Below are 16,971 nucleotides of genomic sequence, written 5' to 3'. Positions count from 1 at the left end.
TCGCCGTCGCGGAAGTGGGTGAGTGCTATGATTTCTCCCATGATTTCTCTCGAGTCACCCGGCTCCAAGATGAAATTTGACTCCCCAAAAATATCCAAGTCGCTATACGTGATCCCCGACTAGGTCTGTTGCGGTGACTGTATTACCGCCACACCGGTGGTCAGGAGTCATGAAGGCAGTCAAATTCCACGTGACCGTTTAGTAACGGTAATTAGACTTCTCCAAGCTCTGATGCTGCTGATGGTCATTAGTAGCCTACCAAACTTGATAACTGCCTGGTACTCAGAACTCTGTCTCTCTAATCACTCTGACATCAATGCAAATATATTTGAAAATCTAATCAAACACTTCATGAGAGCCCATGAGCTCATTTCTATAGGCTATGCAAATGCATGAGAAAACAGTGATGGCCTCTACTAAACAGAGGAGGATCCCATCAGCTTTCTATAGGCTAGGCCTACTATATTTATTTCTATATATGTTTTCCTAATATTAAGCACATTGTTTATCTTTACGACAAGAGTATAGCCTACCTGGCTGGCATGAAAATTAACCACAGGAAAAGCATCTTCCATTCGCTATTTAAGTGCATAGAAGACATTAATTTCCCCCGCTGCCCCTGTTTTGAGACAGGTGCATGATAATGATCCATTCTAAATCAAAACAAATTTAACACGTATATGTAAAGACGAGATTAAATCAAGAATAGTCTGATGGGTGACAATATTAGCCTATCACTTGTGAATTATACCCAGCATAAACTGCCTTTTATCTTGTGCGACTATTTCAAATGATAGTCGCCCACCTCATGTAGCCTAACCCATAGGCCTATATGTTTTGAAAAGGTTTGTATGACAACAAAAGTGGCCAAATAATAACTTCTTAAAATTAAGCACATGAATCCGCTTTACAAGGGGTTTCGAGCCTAACTGGCATACATAAGCAGAGCTTGAGTTTCAAGTTTGGGGAAGATCATTTTCACCATAATGCACTCAATTTTGATAATGGTGTTTTCCCGCTCATGGAACATTCGTGCTTATAACCTACTGCCATGTGCGCATTGCTGTACTTATAATGTGAAGAAATAGCCTAATAGTCTATCAACATTTTAAGGTAAATGTTTTGATCTGCTATGTCAGCCACATTGCTTAAAATAGTTTTTTTGATGCTAGTGGTTGTATTAATTTGGGATCTATTGCATCCCACAACTGTCCCAGACTATGTTTGGAATATTTATTTATCGCATAGAATAGGTTGACTTTTATGGGTGATAGTAGATTGACATAGGCTAGTGCTTTTGCTGTTCGTTAGGCCTACTCATCTTGTTGCCTGACAAAGTAAATGTGGACAGTTCTTCCAATATCTTCAATATGCACCTCCGAATTGGATAAGAACGCGCACATTTGCGTCCCCGGTGTGTCTGTCTTCACTTGTAGCCTGTGAGAAAGAACCGATCAAGTGATGGAGAGCCATGTGAGTAAGGGGTGCTTAAGCGCACAACGGCCACTGGCTGCAAAAGGTATGTATTTTTGGGGGGTGCATTACGGCCACAAAAGCATCAAGTGCTTGTCAAATTGTGAATGAGAGACTAATGAAGAGTGTACAACCTGCGCAAAAAAACTGAGCAGAGCTCATGCCTTTCAAGCGACTTTTTTCAAATCATCATTAGTCACATCATGCAGCCTTGCAATGTATAAAAAATCTAAACATAAAGCCCAACGTTTGTAGAACAACTAAAGTTACCTTAACTCAAAATTAAGCATATAGGAGTACCTATTTCTTTGTTAACTTCTCAACACAGAATAGCCGCATGTGCGCACTCCCTCATCATATTGTAGCCCACAGCCATTTGCATTAGCCAGTTCAGGACCTAACATAAGGACAACTCAGAGTATTCTGTTCTTCTGAAATAGACTAGATGTTCTTCATATCATGCTTCTTTAGACATGTCTACAATAAATGATGGATTTATTGTGAAGGTGTAGGCTATATTACATGGATTTATTAGACTTTTTAAATGTAGATGTTCCAAAGGTGTGTGTGTGGAAGCCAGGCGAGCTAAATATGTTTGTTAATTAAACTGTGAGACCGACAGTTATTTGCTTGACAATCACCGGCTGACGAAATTTCGTGACTGCCACAGCCCTATCCCCGACTCTGCTTCTGGCACGCAAAATGTTTTAAATAGTTCCCTGCATCCAGTGCAAGCGCAAGGGATAGTTAATTGTACTACCGAACTACTTTTTTCAATGTGTAAATCATGCTTGAGTCATCTGGGACCCACAAGCTAATTCCAAGCGACTACTAGGGGGGCACTTGAAAATTCGCAATGTCATTCCAAAAAGTGATAAAATTCAATATCTTCTCGCAGACTTCCGCTGCCTTTCAGAGACATGGCATCTGCTGCTTTGATTGTGCCTGGCAACAATGTTATCAGGAGAGACAGGATTGAAGGAAGAGGAGAGGGTCTGATGAGTTATATTAAAGAACATATCCGATGTAAACAAATTGATAACGTGATAATGAACTATTATGTATTGGCCTAAACGTTACACTGTCTCCCCAAATGTCTTCTACCCTTATTGGAATGTACACACCACCTTCCACCAAAAGTGTATTTTTTTATCAGTTTAATAACATGCTTAGGGAATGTGATTTTGGGAAAGAGGTATCTTAATGTGAGATTTTAACATTCATTATGAAGACTTTGTAGGAAATCCCTCAAACGGATCACTAATACCTTTGAACTCACACAGCTAGTTAAAGGGCCAACCAGGGTGAGTAAAACACATCTGGTGTTCAGTAATAAACCAGAAAGAGTGACTAAATCATTCAATATGGTTACTGGGCTGTCTGATCATAATCTGACACTTATAGTCAGAAAGCTTTCTAAGTAGAGGTTTAACCTCTCTACTGTTAGAAAGCCTGATCAGCTCAGAATACCTAAAAGTGAATTAAATCCTTTTGAAAACATAATTAAGGGAATTAACTGGAATGATCTCTTGTCCTATACAAATTATGTGGAAGCTGATAGTCAGGCTTTCCTAACCACAATCCAAACTACAATAAATGGCTTCCTAAAGAAAATCTAATACAAACCTTGTCAAAAGAGCACTCTTCCTTGGCTAAATGGAGAAATCTGGAAACTGATGAAAGAAAGAGATCATGCTCAAATCAACCCTAAAGTCCAAATTAGAGTGAAATTATAAATTGATCTGGGAGAATCTAAAAGAGTTAACAGGGAAAGACCATAGTAACACTGCAAAAAGGCTAGAAATCGATGTGAATGACAAGATGCAGTCGAAATGGCAACAGCCTTCAATTTCTACTTTGTTGACTGTCAACGTACTGACACAGAGCCCCTCCACTGGTTTCTTGGGCTCAGCGCCAATGAATGACACTCAACCTGTCTTCATCATAAGGGGGGTTTCTGAGTCAGGTGCTCACTAAAGCTCACATTAGCTCACTAAAGAACTTTAAAGCCAAAGATGTGTTTGGGCTGGACTCTACCTTTCTTAAAAACTACAAAGAGTCACTCATTGGCCCCATTACCAAGGTCACCAACACACCTATTGGTCGGGGGGGGGGGGGTTCCAAGGGTCTGGAAGTTGGCCATAATAACGGCCATCTTTAAATCAGGTGACCCTGTGGACATGAGTAACTACAGGCCCATTAGTATACTACCTGTGGTGTCGAAGGTTGCTGAAAAGTGTAGCAGAGCACCTGATTGCCCACCTCAACAACAATCTCGTCACATTACACTCCATGCAGTTTGGCTTCAGAGCAAAACACTCCACAGAAACGGCCAACTGCTTCATTCTAGAAAAAGTGAAGTCCAAGATGGGCAAAGGGGGCGTTGTTGGGGCTGTATTTCTAGACTTAAGGAAAGCTTTTGATACTTTTAACCATGAGGTTCTTGCAATGGAAATGTGAATGTTTGTGCTTTTCTTATAACAAATTTCTGTCTTCTATTCATGTACTGTTCTAATAACCAATTTCTGTGTTCATGCAAGTGGCTGACTGTACAAATCCTCACTATCAGTAGCTGCAATTTGGCAGTACGCCCAGACCGTGTTTTGAGAACGAATGAAAGATATCTGTTTCAAGGACTCAGTTTAGAGAGAAAGAAGCCTCATGAGGTGTTGGTCTGTCACATGTTATGAACCAGTATTGGTCGGTCACATGAATGAAACAAAACAGTAATGATTAATTAATTATGCTAAATCATGCAAATATAACTGGTCTGTGTAGTCATGTATATAAGACAACTTCTGGGTCTGCCCAGGCAGAGCTCCTGATTGACATGTGTACTATGGTGCATTGAGTTGGTTGGAACCTCTCCAGCACACTGACAATAAACAATTATTCATTTAAGATTGACTTTGAGTATCCCTGTGTATGAATTTCCACCATGTTCTCATCACAAAACTGTCCAAGTTCAACATTTCCCCCGATGCCTTGAGATGGATGAAATCATACCTTGAAGGCAGAACCCAGTGTGTCAGAATGAGCTGTCGCCCACCCTCAGCTATGATGTGGGCGTGCCCCATGGGTCAATACTGGGGCCCCTCCTGTTCAGCCTGTACATTTAATGATCTGCCTTCTGTCTGTACAGGGCCTGAAGTTCAAATGTATGCAGATGATACAGTGATATATGTGCATGCAAAGAGCAAACAACAAGCTGCACAAGAACTCACCACTGTAATGGTCCATCTTACAAAGTGGCGCAGTGACTCATGTTTGCATCTCAATGGGGGAAAAAAAGTCTGCATTTTCTTCACAAAGAGGGAAACTGATGCTTCTGAGCCAGATGTCTATGTGTCAGGGGAGAAGCTCCAGGTGATATATACGATTTTAAGTATTGTACCTTGGCCTAATACTTGATTCCAATCTCTCTTAAAAAGCATGTGAAAAAGGTAACTCAAATAACGAAATTCAACCTATCTAATTTCCAATTCATATGAAATTGTTTGACTACAGAGGTAGCAAAACTATACTTCAATGCTATGATACTCCCACACTTAACATACTGCTTGACTAGTTGGGCCCAAGCTTGTTGTACAACATTAAAACCCATTCAGTCTGTATACAAACAGGCTCTCAAAGTGCTTGATAGAAAGGCCAATAGCCATCATCACTGTTACGTCCTCAGAAAGCATGAGCTCCTGAGTTGGGAAAATCTTGTCCAATATTCAAGATCCTAAATGGTCTGGCTTCCCCTCCACTTAGTACTTTAGTCAAACAGAAAACCCATGGCAGCAGATCCACAAGCTCTGCCATGAGAGGTGACTGTATAGTTCCCTTACAGAAAAGCACCTTTAGTCAATCTGCTTTCTCTGTGAGAGCTTCCCATGTCTGGAACACACTGCCATTAGACACACGCAACTGCACCACCTATCAAAACTTCACCAAAAAAACAAAGACATGGATAAAGGTCAATCAGACTTGTGAACATAATGCCTAGCTGTGTATTGCCGCTTTCCATGTTATCTGTAGCTTGTGAGGTGTGGAACCACTTTGCTGCTTTTATGTATTTTTGTTGTTGTTGCATTTTGTGCCATTTCTCTGACTGTGTGCTATGTGTTGCTTGTCCTATGTTGCTCTGCATGTGCTCACTGCTCATTGTTTGTCTGTATTGTTATTGTAATTGTTTTCAATAACCTGCCCAGGGACTGCGGTTGAAAATTAGCCGGCTGGCTAAAACCGTCACTTTTCTTCAAACGTTGATTAAAGTGCACTGTCCATGTAAATGAAACTCAAACTCAGGATGTTTGATGCAGTATTTCTCAATGAAAAAAATTTGCATGAAAATGAGTCACTCATTGAAAGACAACAAAGTCTTTATGGAAGAATCCCTACTGTTGACCAATCACCGACGAAGGGGCATAGACTTCGGCCCCGAACGTCGCCTTGCCTCTAGAAAAATGCAGTGTGTCCGAACAGCCGAAAACAACAAAAAAACGTCTTCATAATATACGCACAAACTCTTCCGGTTGGGAAGCATCCAGACACCTTTATCCTCTTCTGACAGAGCTGTGACTCAGAAATGTCTACCTAATCTGTCATCACTAAAGTGTCCAGCAGCTCCATTTTTATCACCTTTATTGAACTAGGCAAGTCAGTTAAGAACAAATTCTTATTTACAATGACGGCCTACACCGGCCAAACCCAGATGACGCTGGGCCAATTGTGCACCGCCCTATGGGACTCCCAATCACAGCCGGTTGTGAAACAGCCTGGATTTGAACCAGTGTGTCTGTAGTGACACCTCAAGCACTGAGATGCAGTGCCTTAGACTGCTGAACCACTCGGGTGCCCAAGGAATGCTTCAGAGACTGTCTCAGAGTTCCCTTCCCCAACAGTATGTTTTACAGAAAATTACAGCATTTGACTTCTCATGTCCTTCTTATTTCTTACCATCCATAAAAGCACATAAAAACAATCTAGCTGGAGGAGGCCATGGTAATGAGGGGAAAGAAATGAGTTTATAGTTCAACAAACACAGATCAAATCTACTTGAAACAGACAGTTAGCCCTTGGAGTGTGGTTGACGCTCAATCATGCACCTATTTACATAAATGCACCACCTTGGAGTGTCTTTCTAATGATGAAAGGCAATAAGCTTAACTATTCTGCATATGCAAAACAGTGAATGTATTTTCCACTTCAGAATGGATTATTTAACAATCGAAAGCTATCCAAGAAAACAGTCATTTCTTTACATTTATATAAGCTTTATTTCTATTAAATGGGGTTTTGTACAGCCTAGGGGATTTCTGCTAATGATTTAGCACGGTAATTACCCTCGACCTGTAATTGACAATAATAAGGCCCTTACTTACAAGCTCTGCTTACAGTCCACTGAGATGCAAAATGTGGCTGCCTGTGTATATCTCTGATATGCCTGTTTTTTTTCTCCAACTTTCCCCTCAATTTAAAAACGTTCTCCTTCACCCTGTTAGGCTAGGACATATACTGAAATAGATAATACATTATTTTATTCATATAGGCCTAGATATACAGTATATGGCATTGTCGTTGATACCCCTTGGGCACGTGGAATTCTACTACCCATCTGGGACCAGAGATGTCCCGCTAAACATAAAACTGTTCAAAAGGCATTCATTTGTCTCAAATTATCAATAATCCAAATGGCCAAGAAATGTAATTTGACCATCGCAGCATAGGCTACACATGGTCCTAGATTTGAACATGATTAAATAAAGAAACCAATGAAAATATTTGATATGTTCGGGGTAAAACATACATCATAGCAAAAAGTATCAGATATTGAGCTCATACCAAAATGTTCCGCGCGTAATTCGCCAGACGAACTCTCCGTCCGATTACAAATCCTTGGAAGCTAAACCCGATTCGAAAAACGAGAAGCGGTGCGGGCTATTTACATAGAAGGACAACAAGAAGCTTGAGGGGTCTGTCGATGGCTCCGTAGTTTATCCAGGCAGAAAGTAAAAACAGATGGGGCGGGAGCTACGCGCACTGAGTCCCAACTCCCAAGTAAACTCAGTCCGAGCCTGTCTTCACACTACCACCCGCTCTATCCAATTTGCATGTCAATAGATCTTGTGACAGCCTCTGTTAATGAGGTGAAATGAAGGAGCGCTGATACAATCCCACTATTTGGGAAGAGAAGCAGTCCATCGGTTCTTCACCCGGCGTCACCCTATGGGACAGCAACCCTGTCACTGGCCTGTCACTTTATTTCCTACTAGAAAGTGAAAGGCAATTCCGGTTCTTTCTGTGCTATCAACAGGCTACTCATGTCATGCTATGAAATGCATCTTACTGAGTAGACTAGTTTATCATTAACCAGCAATGACCAACATTTTTTTTGGGGGGGGGGGCTATTTCAGCAATCAACTTGGCAAATCATACTTTACAAGCAACTAAATTAGGTGAGTGGGGCATGCAAGATTATCCAAATCTGGATCATGTTAACTTTGTCTTTGAACTACACTGTTAAAATGAAGTGCGTTCTAACACTAAAGCTAGTGGCAACTGAGCTGCCACCACCTTAAATGAGACAACCTTAACTTTGCTGGAGTATTGAAACACATGTTGTGAGACAAATGGAAGGTGTACTGAAACATTTATTCTGAGGTGTTCTGAAACATCATATTGACATGGTGTGTGTTGTAACGCCACATAATGAAGAATTGTGCAACACCTTGACAGAGATGGGTAGCACGAACACGGAAAAGGTTGAAAATACTTATGGTGTTTCGAGTCCTGCCTAGAGCAGAATTAGCTCCCTTCTTCTGGAGTTTCCAAAATCTGTAAATGGGAGGAGTCCCTTTTCTTATTGCATATTCATTATATTGGTAACCCTTTATTTTAAGGGTCCATAATAAACCATTTAAGGCTGTTAAATTGTGTTTTCATCATTTATTAATCATTACTCCCACATTAACAAACCTGAAGACTGGTTGAGCGCACAAAGGCAGTGATTTGACAAGCAAAAGACCTGGGTTCACATCCACCTTCTCACATCACATAAATACCAGTGATGAAGGCCCACTTTCCACATGTTCAGAAAGTATTCACAAACCTTGACTTTGTCCACATTTTGTTCTATTACAGCCTGAATTTAAAATGTATTATATTGAGATTTTGTGTCACTGGCATACACACAATAGCGCATAATGTCAAGGTGGATTTTATTTTTTAAATGTCTTGAGCCAATTACTGGAACTTGATCAACTAAGAAACAGCTTCTGTGAGAGTGTGGCAATCACAAGTTCAACTTTTTTGAGAGGTGGGTATCTTGCTGTCTCCTCACATTCCAGAAGAAAAGGTGTGAAATAAAAGAAAAGTTTGGGTGTCTTACCCTTAGTGAAGGGATACAGTTTCATACACAGAAACCACATCATGGAGAGTGGCAGCCTGTCCCCATGATGGCAGCTGCTTAAGGGCTAGCCTCCGTCATATCCTTTCACCTAGACGATGTGAGCCAAGCTTGGGAGGTTATTCAAGTGCCACTGTTAAGAAGAGCGTGAGCGTGCACAGATATCTCTGCCTGTGGTAGAGCGAGCCCTTTGTGATTCCTGCTCTACGCCCTGGAGATGTGGAGATGGTTGTAACCTGACCTACCAGCAGCTCTCATCCATGGGAGCCGTGAGAGATTCTTGTGCTGGGTTGACCTGTAGCTGAGGCTAACGGTAGCACAGCGGCTTTGGTTGACCACATTAGGCAGGGTTATAGCTTAGGTGTGAGAAACATATTTTGTCTGTCCGCCTGAGCCGCCTTGGCTTTGACCTTATTTTATTGTTATTATATATATATATACTTTTTGTATTACCTTGATGTGTGCAGATAGTAGTTAAGAAGCATGAGCACCCTAACAGGTACAGATAGAGTCGTACAGTGAAGTACTTTTCTGTTATATTATTTCATCATCCAGGTAAACATTAGGAACACCTTCCTAATATTGAGTTGCACCCCCCTTTGCCCTCAAAACTGCCTCAATTTGCCATGGGCATGGACTACAAGGTGTCGAAAGCCTTCCACAGGGATGCTGGCCCATGTTGACTGCAATGCAGTTGTGTGGGGTGGCAGCGTAGCCTAGTGGTTAGAGTGTTGGACTACCAACCGTAAAGGTTGCAAGATCAAATCCCCAAGGTACAAATCTGCTGTTCTACACCTGAACAACCACCAACCGTAAAGGTTGCAAGATCCAAATCCCCAAGGTACAAATCTGCTGTTCTACCCTGAACAACCACCAACCGTAAAGGTTGCAAGATCAAATCCCCAAGGTACAAAATCTGCTGTTCTACACCTGAACAACCACCAACCGTAAAGGTTGCAAGATCAAATCCCCAAGGTACAAATCTGCTGTTCTACACCTGAACAACCACTGTTCCTAGGCTATCATTGAAAATAAGAATTTGTTCTTAACTGACTTGCCTAGTCAATTAAATGTAAATAGGATGGATGTCCTTTGGTGGACCATTCTTGATACACACTGTTGAATGTGAAAAACCCAGCAGCATTGCAGTTCTTGACATGCTGCTGGCACCTACTACACATACCCTGTTCAAAGGCACTTTTGTCTTGAATATTCACCCTGTGAATAGCACACATACATTATCCATGTCTCAATTGTCTCAAGGCTTAAAAATCCTTCTTTAACCTGTCTCCTCCCCTTCATCTACACTGATTGAAGTTGATTTAACAAGTTGATTTAATAAGGGATCATAGCTTTCACCTGGATTCACCTGGTCAGTCTATGTCATGGAAAAAGTAGATGTTCCTAATGTTTTGTACACTCAGTGTAAGTCATTGCATTGTAACCTGCTGTACTTTGAGGGTAGAATTGCCCTCGGTTATCGGTCTGTCTGATTTGTGTGCGTTAATACTGTTAATACTGAGCCTTACTTATACCATGTGGCAATAGCATCTATGGTTTGAAAGCGTTCAATAACCCTCATCGAGTTAGCAGTGTTTGTAATTTGATGCAGGCCATTAAGACAAACACCTCACTTAACAATACTCAGGGACCTAAGGGGACAGCGGCCATTTCAAAGCAACAAGCAAGGTAGAACATTTTCAGATGAACATTCAAACTCGTAAAGAGTAGGCCTGATATCTGTTTAGAAGTAGGTAACTAATGGGATGTATTCATCAAAAATCGAAACTTAGTTTGTTCAATAAAGTTCCCAAATAATTAAAATGTAACTTATTATCTCCAAGAAGTAGCAACAGTATCTTCAAAACAAATAAATCTATATGTGGTAATAAAAAGATACTGAAAACACCTCAAAGATATTGCAAGCCTCCTGCTTTAACTCAGGCTAATCCCACATAAGAAGGTCCCATAAATCTGACAGTCATATCTCTGTCAGATTCATAGAACCCCACTGGGCAGGCAGCTGTTATTGGAAGGCTGACTTTCAATAACAGCATTCCCATAGTTCACCACAGTCATCTCCTTATTCAGTTGCTCAAATTGCACCACATAATTGACAACACAAGCAAAATAGTGAGTGAATGACAGAGCTGCCACATAAAAAAATACTACAGTTTACTATAGAATACTATAGTACTTACTATAGAATTATGTAGTAAACTGTAATATACTATAGAATAATATACTACACACTGTAGTATACTTCGATGAGGTGTAGTACTTACTATAGAATTTGGTAGTATACTGTAGAATACTATAGTAAATACTACAGACCACAAAAACACTACAGTAAATACTACAGTAATGTCCGCAAAAACACTAGTCTGCAAAAACACTACAGTAAATACTACAGTAATTTACACAAACATACTACAGTCTGCAAAAACACTACCGTAATTACTATAATATATACTACAGTATTTCATTTGCATACACCCTGCCCATTCCCCTCACCCTTACGGAATAAAAATGCAGTCTGAGGGCAGTATAACTGCAGTACACTGTAATACAACTGTAGTTAGAGTGCAGTATAACAGCAAGATGCTGCAAATAACACTTTTTTTTTTACTGCAGTACTTTTTCAGTGTAACTGCAGTTACAGTGCAGAATAACTGCAAAATACCACAGTCGACTGCAGTTACTGCACTTTTACTGCAGTTTCAATACAGGTTATGGAAAATTTTCTCTTTGAGTAGGCCTATTTTATTTTGGTCCAGTAGGTTTCCTTAAGGAGAAAACCACCACTTCTGTGTCAAAGATAATAAAACAAAAACACTACAGTAAATACTACATTAGAAACTGGGTGGTTCGAGCGCTGAATGCTGATTGGTATACCACGAGTATAACAAAACGTTTATTTTTACTACACTAATTACATTGGAAACCAGTTTATAATAGCAATAAGGTACCTCAGGGGTTTGAGGTATATGGCTACAATAATTACTATAGTATATACTACAGTAGTTCTTTACTACAGTATTTACACTTGTAAGCTGTAAATACTACAGTATAATAGTTATGTCCGCAACACTACAATAAATACCACAGATATCACTGTAGTATTTATTCTGCAAAAACACTACAATGCCTTTACGAAAAAAGATTGCAGTCAGAGCGCAGTATAGCTGCAGTACACTGTAGTATAACTGTAGGTATAAACGGGTTCGAGCCCTGAATGATGATTGACTGAAATCCGTGGTATATGAGACAGTATACCACGGGTATGACAAAACATGTTTTTTTACTGTTCTAATTATATTTGTAGCCAGTTTATAACAGCATTAAGGTACCTCGGGGTTTTGAGATATATAGCCAATATACCACAGCTAAGGGATGTATCCAGGCGCTCCGTATTGCGTGGTGGATAAGAACAGCCCTTAGACTTGGTATATTGGCCATATACCACACCCCCTTGGGCCTTATTTGCTTAATACGGTATAACTGCAGTATGCTGCAAATACCGCGTCCAAAATAACAGTCTACTGCAGTAACTGCACTTTCCTGCAGTTTCAAAACGGCATAATTTTTTTGTAATGATGAAAACTACAGTAAAGTCTGCAAAAACACTACAGTGAAAACCTATAGTATTTAACCATAGCATACTATCGTTTTTTTCATGTGGGCTAGCATGAACAGCATGGCGTGAGGCAATCTTTTAAAACATTGTAACAATAATTTTCACGAATACTGTTATGTATTTCAAATTCTTACATTGTTTACTTTGTACTGGCTAAGCAACAAGTAAAGAAATGTCGACGTACTGTAAACACTGAGAACATTCACATGAACATATGACGCACTTAGCTACTGTTTTTACTGGATGTGACGTCCCCTCAACAATAAGGTGGATGAACACTTGCTACTCATGGTTATTCAAAACTTTTTAGAGAAGAAAAACGTACCTTGCCGACATAATTGATGTGAAATTATTTCAGGTGTGTGCATCTGACAGACAACGCAGCCTAGCAAACCTATTCACAAGGAATTATTAGAGAAAGTTCAGCTCAACATTATTTAATGTAGTGCAGATATATCACCGCTCTCAAGCGCCATCTGGTGGTGACTGGGGTGAGTCTCCTTAAAACTATGGGCAAGTACACTATATGCGTTTTTATTATTTCTTGTGTTAACAGGATTTTAGGAGAGCAATGAAGTAAAGTCTAGGTGATGCCAATTAGTCTGATGCCAAAGGAGCTTCCTCTGCTTGTGTCCTTTCCTTCATCTGGCAGGTAGCCTAGTGGTTAGAGTGTTGGGCCAGTATCTGAGAGATTGTTGGATTGACTCCCCAAACTGACAAGGTACAAATCTGCCATTCTGCCCCTGAACACTGTTACCTGTAGGCCGTCATTAAAAAAAAAAAATTGATCTTAACTGACTTGCCTAGTTAAATAAAAAAATCTGCACCTATGTGGCAGAACCTGGAAGCACACCTGTTCAGGTGAGAAGTGAAGCTGCAAACGTTGAAGACTGAGGATTTCCTAAAATGGATTCTGTACATTGGAATATCCTGCACTGCCTGTGTTCTAGGACTGACGGGTGTCTGATGTTAAGTGACATAGTTCTGCTTTAAAAATGTATATTGACATTTCACACAGATTGCCTATTATTTTTGAGAATGCCCCATTCGTCTCACTCTTGGACACTGTCCAAACACTGAATTTGCAAAGTGCATATAGTTTTATAGGTTTCGCTTTAAGACTAGATCTAGGGCAAAACTATTCATACATTGACCAGCAAGTGTCAGCAGAATACAAAGAAACAGCATGGCAGCAAGGTATACTGAACAAAAATATAAACGCAACATGCAACAATTTCTCTATATTTTATTGAGTTACAGTTCATATAAGGAAACCAGTTAATTTAAATAAATTCATTAGGCCCTAATCTATGGATTTCACATTACTGGGAATACAGATATGCATCTGTTGGTCACATATACCATTAAAAAAAAGGTAGGGGCATGGATCAGAAAGCCAGTCAGTATCTGGTGTGACCACCATTTGCATCATGCAGCGCGACACATCGCCTTCGCATAGAGTTGATCAGGCTGTTGATTCTGGCCTGTGGAATGTTGTCCCACTCTTCTTCAATGGCTGTGCAAAGTTGTTGGATATTTGCGGGAACTGGAACATGCTGTCGTACACGTCAATCCAGAGCATCCCAAACATGCTCAATGGGTGACATGTCTGGTGAGTATGCAGGCCATGGAAGAACTGGGATATTTCAGCTTCCAGGAATTGTGTACAGATCCTTGCAATATGGAGCCGTGCATTATCATGCTGAAACATGAGGGGATGGCAGCGGATGAATGCCACGACAATGGGCCTCAGGATCTCGTCACGGTATCTCTGTGCATTCAAGTTGCATTGATAAAATGCAATTGTGTTGTCCGTATCTTATGCCTGCCCATACCATAACCCACCACCATGGGGCACTGTGTTCACAACATTGACATCAAACCCCACCTCTTTAAGGAATACCTAGGATAGGATAAAGTAATCCTTCTCACCCCCCCCCCCCCCCCCCTTAAAAGATTTAGATGCACTATTGTAAAGTGGCTGTTCCACTGGATGTCATAAGGTGAATGCACCAATTTGTAAGTCGCTCTGGATAAGAGCGTCTGCTAAATGACTTAAATGTAAATGTAAAAATCAGCGAAGCGCTCACCCACACAACGCCATACACGTGGTCTGCGGTTGTGAGGCCGGTTGGACGTACTGCCAAATTCTCTAAAATGACGTTGGAGGCGGCTTATGATAGAGAAATGAACATTCCATTCTCTGGCAACAGCTCTGGTGGATATTCCTGCACTCACCATGCCAATTGTACGCTCCCTCAAAACTTGAGACATCTGTGGCATTGTATTGTATGACAAAACCGCACATTTTAGAGTGGCCTTTTGTTGTCCCCAGCACAAGCTGCACCTGTGTAATGATCATGCTGTTTAATCAGCTTCTTGATATGACACACCAGTCAGATGGATAGATTATCTTGTCAAAGGAGAAATGCTCACTAACAGGGATATAAACAAATTTGTGCATAAAATGTGAGAGAAAAAAGCTTTTTGTGCACATGGAACATTTCTGGGATCTTTTATTTCAGCTCATGAAACATGGGACACACACTTTACATGTTGCGTTTATATTTTTGTTCAATGTATTATTTATATATTTAACCTTCATCTGACCAGGAAGTCCCTTGCGATAAGAAATCTTCTCAATGAAGACTTCGCCCTGGCCAGGACAAGGGCAAACCAGCTCTTAGAGGAGAAAGGATCTGTGCTGTGTTGACTGCTAAAGCATGACTTGGAGGGCCCAATGTACATCATAATGCCCTCTGTGCCCATACAGGACAAATAATATTGATCTGAAGGACAGAATGTATGGGAACACAAGCATTGAAGCAGAATAACAACACCTGCAGTGGGAATTCATATGGAAACACAAGTCAGTCAAGGACCATCCCCTTTATAGTACTTTGCCAGTTGATCTGGAAAGATACCATTAGGCAAACACTGTGCCCATGGTGTTTGTTTGTGTTCTTGTCAAGAAATTGACCTTGACACATGTTAATATACACTGCTCAAAAAAATAAAGGGAACACTTAAACAACACACTGTAACTCCAAGTCAATCACACTTCTGTGAAATCAAACTGTCCACTTAGGAAGCAACACTGATTGACAATAAATTTCACATGCTGTTGTGCAAATGGAATAGACAACAGGTGGAAATTATAGGCAATTAGCAAGACACCCCCAATAAAGGATTGGTTCTGCAGGTGGTGACCACAGACCACTTCTCAGTTCCTATGCTTCCTGGGTGATGTTTTGGTCACTTTTGAATGCTCAGAACTTAATATTTGGTATAGAAACCTTTGTTTGCAATTACAGAGATCATACGTTTCCTGTAGTTCTTGACCAGTTTGCACACACTGCAGCAGGGATTTTGGCCCACTCTCCATACAGACCTTCTCTAGATCCTTCAGGTTTCGGGGCTGTCGCTGGGCAATACGGACTTTCAGCTCCCTCCAAGAGTTTCTATTGGGTTCAAGTCTGGAGACTGGCTAGGCCACTCCAGGACCTTGAGATGCTTCTTACGGAGCCACTCCTTAGTTGCCCTGGCTGTGTGTTCCGGGGTCGTGTCATGCTGGAAGACCCAGCCACGACCCATCTTCAAGCTCTTACTGAGGGAAGGAGGTTGGTGGCCAAGATCTCGCGATACATTGGCCCCATCCATCCTCCCCTCAATACGGTGCAGTCGTCCTGTCCCCTTTGCAGAACAGCATCCCAAAGAATGATGTTTCCACCTCCATGCTTCACGGTTGGGATGGTGTTCTTGGGGTTGTACTCATCCTTCTTCTTCCTCCAACACCGGCGAGTGGAGTTTAGACCAAAAAGCTCTATTTTTGTCTCATCAGACCACATGACCTTCTCCCACTCCTCCTCTGGATCATCCAGATGGTCATTGGCAAACTTCAGACGGGCCTGGACATGCGCTGGCTTGAGCAGGGGGGACCTTGCGTGCGCTGCAGGATTTTAATCCATGACGGTGTAGTGTGTTACTAATGGTTTTCTTTGAGACTGTGGTCCCAGCTCTCTTCAGGTCATTGACCAGGTCCTGCCGTGTAGTTCTGGGCTGGATCCCTCACCTTCCTCATGATCATTGATGCCCCACGAGGTGAGATCTTGCATGGAGCCCCAGACCGAGGGTGATTGACCGTCATCTTCAACTTCTTCCATTTTCTATAATTGCCGCCAACAGTTGTTGCCTTCTCACCAAGCTTCTTGCCTATTGTCCTGTAGCCCATCCCAGCCTTGTGCAGGTCTACAATTTTATCCCTGATGTCCTTACACAGCTCTCTGGTCTTGGCCATTGTGGAGAGGTTGGAGTCTGTTTGATTGAGTGTGTGGACAGGTGTCTTTTATACAGGTAACGAGTTCAAACAGGTGCAGTTAATACAGGTAATGAGTGGAGAACAGGAGGGCTTCTTAAGAAAAACTAAACAGGTCTGTGAGAGCCGGAATTCTTAATGGTTGGGAGGTGA

The 16,971-nt window shown here is 41.2% G+C and overlaps 1 protein-coding gene across 3 annotated transcripts in view; it reads right to left on the bottom strand.

Annotated features, from left to right (window-relative positions):
* Positions 1-12,914, bottom strand: part of LOC111973453 (ankyrin repeat domain-containing protein 6) — a 58,908-nt gene extending 45,994 nt beyond the window's left edge. Inside the window, exon 1 of one of the 3 annotated variants that reach the window (XM_024000821.2) lies at positions 12,829-12,914. The gene's annotated coding sequence lies outside the window, so the exon portion shown is untranslated. Of the gene's footprint in view, positions 1-7,302; positions 7,747-12,828 lie in introns of those variants that run through there. The other 2 variants (XM_024000822.2, XM_024000820.2) reach the window with 2 other exon arrangements.
* Between the last annotated feature and the right edge of the window lie 4,057 nt (positions 12,915-16,971).

The sequence above is a fragment of the Salvelinus sp. IW2-2015 genome, linkage group LG14 (assembly GCF_002910315.2).
Source record: "Salvelinus sp. IW2-2015 linkage group LG14, ASM291031v2, whole genome shotgun sequence".
Taxonomy (NCBI): domain Eukaryota; kingdom Metazoa; phylum Chordata; class Actinopteri; order Salmoniformes; family Salmonidae; genus Salvelinus; species Salvelinus sp. IW2-2015.
The sequence above is the reverse complement of the archived record's forward strand: the minus strand, read 5'-3'. Positions and strand labels throughout refer to the sequence as shown.